The sequence below is a fragment of the Argiope bruennichi genome, chromosome 11 (genome assembly GCF_947563725.1).
Source record: "Argiope bruennichi chromosome 11, qqArgBrue1.1, whole genome shotgun sequence".
Lineage (NCBI taxonomy): Eukaryota > Metazoa > Arthropoda > Arachnida > Araneae > Araneidae > Argiope > Argiope bruennichi.
In genome coordinates, this window is record NC_079161.1 from 31366157 (window position 1) to 31375768 (window position 9612).

The following is a 9612-nucleotide window of genomic DNA, read 5'->3' on the forward strand; positions in this document are numbered from 1 at the left end:
ATATTATTGACGATTATAGACAATTATAGCAATTATTATAGATTATATTATTAACATATTATTGATGATTATAGAAAATTATAACAATTATCTATTTTTATAAAAGCTGTTTACTCAAAAATTTCTGTAAGTTAATCGACCGTAAGATATTTGCTTACGGATACCAGCGGTCATTTAAGCTTCCAAAAGTTCTATTGCGTGATTATTCAGTTTATTTATTATTGAATTAGTTAATTAATGAATTATGAATTATTATTATTTAAATTTATTGCTAAATACGTTTTTGCCATTGTTAATTCATCTTAATTTTGAAAAAGAATAAACACATTTTAGTTTTATTTTTGATATTTTAATTTTTGAGTTTTATATCTCATTTAGATTTTAAAATGAGAAATATACAAGAAGAAAGTCAGAAAACTTGCAACTTCGAGTTTTACGTTAATTTGGATAAATCGAAGTATAATAATATTTTCTTTAAAAAAGTTCATTTGGAACCCACACACGTTTATGTAACTGAGCTTCATCTTGTCTTTTGTTTTTTCAAAGCTAAGTTGATTTTATGCGCTAAAATGCATCCGCCCCCGGGTGGGCTCGAACCACCAACCTTTCGGTTAACAGCCGAACGCGCTAGCCGATTGCGCCACGAAGGCACGCGAAATACATTAAAATTTACAGAAATTAATTCAATGTTTTTTTTCCAAGTTCATAAATTAATTGTAATTAATCATTTTTTTTTTAAATTTTTACTATCGTTAAAAGAGACACCGTAAATTTCCATTTACCTGTAAAATCTGCAGGAGCGGGTAATTCGCAAATTGAACTGAAAAAGAAAATTAAATGTCATAATTGATCGAAAATAACTCTAAACACAAAATGCATTTGTACAGTTTCTATTTACAATGCGAAGGAAAGAGCAAAAATCATCAATAATCGGTAACCAGCCTCTTGATTTGATTTAGTAATTAATTTTAAAAAAACTTATCAATATTAATTTGTGGAAATACAATTTTATGGATAAAATTTGAAAAAAGGTTTCCAGAAACGTTGTCACTGAAAAAAAAAGCATTATTTAAATATATAAAATCTTCCATATTGTTTATTATCAAATATATAAATATCATTATAAATCAAATTTTTGCTTTTCCGAGATGATTATTATTAATCTAATTGATATTTTCCCGAAAAATTTACATACACAGCCTTTCAAAACTTCATAAAATCTCTATAGTAGAAAATTCGATGTCTGTTTTTTATGATAATTTTCGTTTGAATTAAAAATTTTATATAAATAAAAACATTTATATAAAAATTTTTAATAATTCATTAGAATCTCTGACATAAGCTTTATAAAAATGCTTAGGTCGGTAGCAAAAAAGGTAAAGGGATTAAAAATTGCTGACCTAAACAAATTTTTCTAAAAGATCCCTATAATTCCCTTATCTAATTCGACACGTGTAGAAAAATCCCTATCAAAATCTCACAGTATATAATCATGGGGATAAATATTTCATGAGCTTTTCCTCTTTTCAACTCTTGTGTCGTTCTGTGTTAATGTGCCTCGTAGCTTCTGCTTGTACATAAACTATGCCTCTCAGGAGGGAATAAAAGCGAAGTTTAAAATTGGAAAGTGTCTTCTTTCTCTTCGGTCTCTGCTTAAAAAATTATATATATATATATATATATATATATATATAAGAAGGATATGATGTAAGGATTCTAAGGACCATGATCGGTGAAGAACTGTAGAAATTTTCCCGCTATCTAGTCATTAGAACCATTGCAATAGGTAGTCTTCCTAAAAAAAAAATTCTTTTTCTACCTTTTATAATAATTTTTGTTGAATTTAAAATACTACGTGAAGCCTTAAATTAAAATCTTTAAATTTAATAGCCAACAGAAGTTTCTGAAAACGCGTGTCTTCAACAATGGATTCAACTGCCATACCCAATCCATTCTTAGAAATTTCACAGACAAAAATGATACTTCTTTTTTCAATAACAATTAAACGACAGTTCAGTTCATCGATAGAGGAAGACAACGGGCGGAAGGAAACCGCCTTCTAATAGACCATCGACGCCAATTGGCGGAAGTAACGTCTCCGGAACAAACTTAATGAAACGCTCGGTCTATAGATGTTCTTCGAGATAGCAGGGCTTTTGTCTTTGTGTCTGATGATAAAAACGGGCAGAGCGCGAGGGAGTTGACTCGGAGGCGAGAAAGCGTTAAGTGGCTCGCAGAGATAAGTTTGTTTATAAAACGTATCTTCATTTCAAGGCTATAGTCAATATCTTCCTTGAACAACACTTCCAGGAATTATGGGATCGTTAAATTATATTACAAAACTGATGCGTTGATGAAAATTATACTACGGATTAGGATTTTTTTTTAAAAATTAAATGTATATGGTTGATGTAAACAGCAACCCGAACTTTCTCGCATACTTTCTAATAAATTTGTCATGCCAGAAAATGCCTCTCATGGAATTGGCGCATAATTATGCACCGATGCCACTAGAAGCATGAATTTACTTTTGGCATCTTAACTGAATCTATTGCATGTTCCTTGGCGATTAATCCTTGGCATCCAAAAATCAAATTTGCATTTTGGATACATTTTTCTCAGCAAATTCAAACAAAGATTTTGCACAAAACTGCAATTGTAGTCACAAAATCAAGTGCCAAATTTCATATATTAAAGTGCCGGCGTCCTGGCATAGGGGTAGCGCGTCTTCCCCGTGATCTGGGCGTCCCGGGTTCGAGTCCCGGTTTGGGCATGGTTGTTCTTCTGTTGTTCTATCTGTGAGATGTGTGAATGTGCCCTCCTGTAAAAAGGGGTTGTGCAAGCGAATGAGTGATGCGTGAGTGGCAAAGTCGTACTCTTGGCCCTAGTTGGCGCTGCTATAAAAAATAAGAGACGTCCCCCTCAAGCTTAAATCGCTGTCTTCGTAACAGCGGGCTTGTCAGTGGCAAGTGCCATAAGAAACAAACAAACAAACAATATATTAAAGTTATTGTGTTTTTTAATTATCACATTTGCATATTTCTGAAAGTATACACCGATAGACAATCAACCCGTTGTTGTGTTTGGCAGAAAATTTGACAGGTATCTAGTCTAGGGATGTTAAATATGTGTGCCGAATCTTATCTATCTAGCTCTCTTCGTTTTGTAGTTATAGTGTTAATTTCTATTCGACAGACAATAGTCGGACAGACGAACTTCCTCTGAACAGATTTTACTCCAAATTTGGTAGAAACCGACAAATTTGGTGTAAAGACCGTATACGTCTGACCGTTTTAACCGTCTGACTCAAAGCATTTTTCAGTTATCTTTGTCACAGACAGACAAACAGGCATTTTACAAAAAGTGTTTTTCAAACTCAGGGAGTTCTAAAACGTGGAGGTTCGTCAAAATGTCGAGTTCGAATTTTTTGACGGTTACTATATTTTCTCTATACTACGTCCAAGAGAAAGTAATTGCAATTTTCTGAAACAAGTTCAGCTACTGAGTGTTTTTTGTCTGCCACACAACCTGTTCAATTTCATACTAGTTATGATACAACAGGATTGACCCCATAAGACGGATGTAAACACTAGAAGTGCACAAGTTCCCACATTTCTGAAGGTTCCACGTCATTTATTGATTTTGCAAAATGGGAGAATTCTTTCTTAACCTAATGTATATATATTTGAATATTATCAGGCATTTAGAGCGCATTTCATAGCTCTTAATCCTAAGCGAAGTTGGATTCTTTGAGTGTCACTACGCTTGCATACAATATATTTCTAATCCTGATTGAAAATAAAAATATTTCTTTTAAATAAAAGATTCTAATTTTTCTACAAATATCTTCACATAATTTGTATAATGCTTACAAACTAAAAGAAAACAATATTCTCAAATTTTTGAAAAGAATTAAAAGGGATTTTTCAAAAACGATATTGATTGTATTGATACATTTAATGAAATCAAAATTTGAAATCGAGTTTTGACCTCCAGAATTGCATTATCAAAACATTTATTTATTTGAATTATATTAAAATTTTTTTACTGTTTTGAAAATTATATTGATTTTTGCAAATTACTATTTTTTACCCAATATTAAAATTTATAAAAATAAAAAAATGAGATTTTGCCTTAAATCTAGAGCGATTTAGATTTTTAAACATCTTATTTATTAAAAATCATCTTATTGCCAAAAACCTAAATTATGAATTTATCAATGGATCTGTTATTAATCAAGTAGTTCAAGTTTTCTATTATGGAAATAAAATAAAAATATATTGTAATCTTTACCTAATAATTCGCGTACTAAATTGTATTTTATAAAGTCAAATATGTCTACTGTTTCTTGAGATTAAATTCCTTTCATGTATAATATTTTTAACATAAAAACTACTTTGTTTAAATATTATAACACATAAAATCTTTTTATCGTCTGCTTTTATTTAAATAACAATTTTACCAAACGACTTTTAAAAACAGCCAATAGCTAATTTTTTCCCAGAGTTTTAAATATTCATTATATCGATATAGCCTTTTTTCTTTTCTTTTTTTTTTCTTTACAAATGTTGAAATATAAGAAAGGCTGTCTTCATTTGAGCGATTGTGTTAAATTTAGTTTCAAAATTTTTAATCAGTACTTTAAAGCTACTATAAGCATTGGCAATGAAGTTTATTATAATAAAGGGGAAATATATAAACATATAAAATAGTAAAAATATAGTTCAAAGTATAAAAAGACAAAACTTTTGTTAATTTCTAACTAACTGAATGCTTAATTAATATTTGTTTTAAAAAATTGGCAATATTTTTTTCTAATATCTTATATAATAAGTGTGCAAAATTTGATTAATTTCGTCCTAGTTATTTTAGAAAATATGTATTAGTATTAATATAAAGCAAATATATTTGCCATCTGGCCTTTTATTAAATATTTATGCAACTAAAATGTTAACGTTAGAAAAAAAATTTTATGACCTAACATTTTTATTTATTCCTTAAACCTTTATTGTAGAAGTTTGTAAAGAGATATTGTAAATCTTTACAAATTTAGTTGCTTTATAAAACTTTAATGTGCATCTTTATTGTAAGATATAGCAAATTGTAATAGAGCATTATTTTGTACGAAATATATTTTATGATCCAGCAAATCAACTTTGTACTAAACCCAACCATTTTCTAACCGGCCCGATTTCTGAAGGTTTTTTACTTTTCTTTAAAAATGGACTTTAGTATGGAATCTACAAGAAACCTTTCGAACTTATTTTTCTTGTTAAAACACTTAATAAATTTAATTCGATAAATCATGCTCTTCTTTATAAATGTAGACGATCAGTGAACTGGATCATGGTTAAAAATAATTTTAATTAAACGCCTACTTTCATTAACATAAATGATATAAAATAAGAAATAAATAATTAAAGAATTAAAGTATGACTTTCTTTCTTTTATGACAAACATTTAATTTTTTTTTTTCAATACTGTGTTGTAAATTTTTAAAATTGTATAATCTTTAAAAATAAATTTAAAACAAATATTCTAAAATGAATTTTCAACAATAGAATTAATTTAGATTTTGAAAGTTATTTACCAGAATTTCGTTTATAGACCTTTTTATCTATGCGCAATTTTTATGTAAGACCTTTAAAAGATATATGAATCATGATTTAATGTATTAGCGAAAAATTGGTATATCTTCAAAATATAATATTAACCATACAATTTTTTTTTTTTTTTTCCCATCTATATATAAATCGCTAACGCACATCGCATAGAAGAAACCATCGTGCGAATTTCAGACGGCTTCATTTAATGTTTTTGATGGTGCATTGAATTGAATACTTCGCTTAGCTAATTAGTGAAACTGCAAAATGGTATTAGATATGTTCTAGAGAGGGTTCTCCATGACACCAAAAATTTCATTCAGTCAAAAGAAAGAAAATGTAAAAGAAATAAGAAATAGATTTCTATCAAAAAGTTTAATCGATAACAAAAATAGCCTTAACCATCGCCAGAACACTAATCTCTATGACTTGAAAACGGAAGTTGATGTTAATAATTTCCAATACAATCATCTTATAAAAATGGATTTTATATTATTTAAAATTTTAAAAAAATTACCCTTTTAATGATATCAATACCATTTTCGCACAACTTTTTCTTTAATTTCAAGAATAGTTTTAATTTAGTTGGATATACAGACAATAATAAGGTTTTTATATGCTAGGATAGAATTCAAATCGATCCAGCAAAGCATTCAATAGCATGCTTTTAATTTCATTGTATAGATTTTCATTTCCGCTTTTATTTCGTAATAAATATACTTTTTAATTTACAGTAAACTGATCTAATTAAATTTATGTTTTATAGTCGTATCAAATGAAACAGAGTGATTTTTTAAAAAATAAGATATGACTACAAAATTCCGTTGAATTTTTAATGGCAGGGGTTGTTTTCGAATTAAAAGTAATTATTTTCTCTCATATGTTATCACAATGTTAAAATTATACTTTAATTATACTTTACATTAAACCAAATTATTGAAAAATAAAAAAAAAGCATGTCTGTAGTTTATTTTACTGTAGTTTCAATTTCAGTTTCCAGTAAATAAACTACTTTGAGATAATCGTTCAAAAGAGAGTTTATCTAAAAGGAAATTAAAGCATTCATTAAAAGTAAAAGCCAATCTGCAATTGAAAGAAACTGGAGAGGGACTTCTTTCATTTTTCTTACAATAATAATAATTACTGATTTACCAAACCAGCAAGCTACCAGTTTTGAAATTCTAATACTTTAATATCTGTTCAGGTCAATTTGGCATTCTAACAGTTTTTTTTTTCCCCTGAATATTAGTTAGTTTTATATTTTGCGTTAATTGAAATAATTCTTTAAGAAATTAAAATGAATATAGTTAATGTTTCATATTTCCAGCATTTGATTCATTTTTTAAAAATTAAGAAAGAAGTTAGTTACAAAGAAATATTTCTCATATTTTTTTAATTAGAGGAAGCTATATTTCCAAAGTATCTCATAGTAGTTCAAGTGTTTCATCAAATGAATAACTGTTTAGAATACTTACTTTAATTAAAATTGCAATTTTTCTGATGCTTTATTGATTTTAATTCTTATATCCTTTAAAGTAAGCATTATTTTGAAACGAATCAATAGAAAATTGAAATTGATTTAATTTTTGTTCTCAAAAGTCTTTGTTTTCCTTTTTTGGATCCTGAATTTTTTTAAACCATGATAAGCACTTAATATCTTCTCCACGTCTTTGCGCATTTCTCTCCAAAATTAAATTTCAGTGTCTTCAAAATGAACCACTAAAAAAAAAAGACTATATTTTATACCAAAATAATCATTATTCTAAATTACCTTCTTGTTTAAAAGTTTCAAAAATTTTATATAAAGTCCTTTTATACAAAATCATTAAAAAAGCAAGAACTTTTCTTATAAAGTGCAATCTACACACATATTAATATTGAACTATATTTCCTATTTATTCGTATATTTAACAGATAACGTAACTAAAAGATGAAAGAACTATTGAAATATGGGTATATATTTCATCAAAAAGAAAACTCATAAAAAATTCGTTACAATTATAATATTTTTGAATGATTTAATTGTATAATCCAAGTTGTAAAAATGCAGCAAAACTTGGTTGATTCGATCATTTTTAATTTCAGTATATATATATATATATTCTAATCTCTAGGGTTTCACTGTTGGCGTCTAAAAGAAAATATCGCCAATTAAATTAACTATCGCCAATAATTCGAATTCATTTTGATTGATTCCTTAATTTCGACTGTTACTGTTATAATAGCTTTTGAATGACTTAATTTAATGTTACCTTGCAATTTTAAAAATTCAGCTGAAATTAGTTGATTCGAACGCTTTTAGCTCCAGTTCGTCGATAACCTTTCTCTGATTTCTGTAATTTCGCAGTTAAGATAATAAAATATAGCGTATAATTTGAGTCAATTTTGGTTAATAGAGTAATTTTGATCGAAGTAAAAATTGTAAAAAACTGATTATTTCAGAGTTATTTTCGTTAATTAAACGCATTTGTACTTTATGTCCTCATTGTCTTTAAAAAAATAATTTGGAATGGATTATAATCCATTCGATAACTTTATAACTTGCTTAAAATATTTAGCAAGTAACTTGTTTTATTATTTTATGCTTAAAATATTTAGTTAAAAATATTTTAAAAATTCACTTTTTAAAATGTTTTAAATTTATTAGATGTAAACTTTCAATGTATTTTCAAATATTGCCGTACAATTAACTCAATTATACTGTTATATACAGTCTTGTTTAGAAAAATTGCTTATGTATTGAAACCACTATTTTTAATTATAAATATGAATTTAAAAATTAAATTTATATAAATATATAAATATCATTTTAAATATCACTTATTATTTATTTATCATTTATGTATTATTTATTAAATACTATTAACAACAAATTTTTACTATCATTTTTTTATTAAAAATGTTTCCCGTTCTATTTTTCTTGATTCTAATTGTTGAGGACATCATTTTTTTGGGGGGGGGGGCCTTCAAAGAGTCAACTAAGTTTCACTGTACTAAATTCTCAAACACGTTCCATCCACGAGCTAACTTCGAAGAAATCCGCAGCTTGATTCTTGGAACGCGTATCCCACCGCACTTCTCACTTTATTTCGAACAAGACGTCCACCTCGTTCCTTTTCACTTTGTGGTCGCCCCCATCAAGCCGCCCCCAATGATGGAAGGGCCGAAGATTGTCCAAGAATGCCGCTACGGACAAGGAAATACAATATGGCAGTCATATCAGTGACATTCGTGCACAGAAAGCAATTTACTCCGGTGTCAACTGAGAACAACGAGGAAGAATCGACCCACCCGCCTCCCACCGATCGGGGGTGGGGGTGGAAGGAGGGCTGACGTAAAAAAAAAGGAAAAGGGGGAAAAAATGGAAGGATTGAACGAAAGAATCAGCTTCCCTCACTTCATATCATTGGGCTTCCGATTTGTAATGATACAGGAGATCATTTTTATTTTTTTATTGGTTGCAATTTTTGGGGGTGGGGGGTGGAAATAGCATGGTAGAAAAAAAGGCATACGTCAGTGGAGGAATAAAAAAAAGTGTTTAGAGGTATTTGTTTTAAATGGAGGATGGGTCTTGTTTTATTTGTTTGTTTGTTTTTCCTTTGCTCCAATGTTCTATGTCAGACGATATTGATGATATCGTTGACAGATGGCTTTTATCTAACATGTTTCGATAAACGGCTGCAGATAAAGTTTGTCATTCTCATTTATGAAAAGAAAAAATCTTTAAGATTTGCTTTTCCATGCCTTGAAATAATATATACAGTTTAACGTTTACTAGATAATTAAAAAGATTTACTATGCATTTGGTTATAATGCTTGTTATACTACTATCTCTATTCAAACATCTTCATGTTGCTTTAAACTTTTCTCGGATTTTTTATTACTTTTATAAGCCAGTGGTCTAGCTTCGGCTTCAGGATCAAGTGCTCGTGACCTGAATCTTAGAAGATTTACCATGACCATGAAATTGGGCCTGTTAAATCTAATGTTCTGAGTTAAACGTCTTCAC

The 9612-nt window shown here is 28.5% G+C and overlaps 1 non-coding gene across 1 annotated transcript; it reads right to left on the bottom strand.

The window, feature by feature from the left end:
• Nucleotides 1–576: 576 nt before the first annotated feature.
• Trnan-guu (transfer RNA asparagine (anticodon GUU)) lies at nucleotides 577–650 on the bottom strand. The gene has a single exon. It is a non-coding gene; the product is annotated as a tRNA-Asn (tRNA).
• Between the last annotated feature and the right edge of the window lie 8962 nt (nucleotides 651–9612).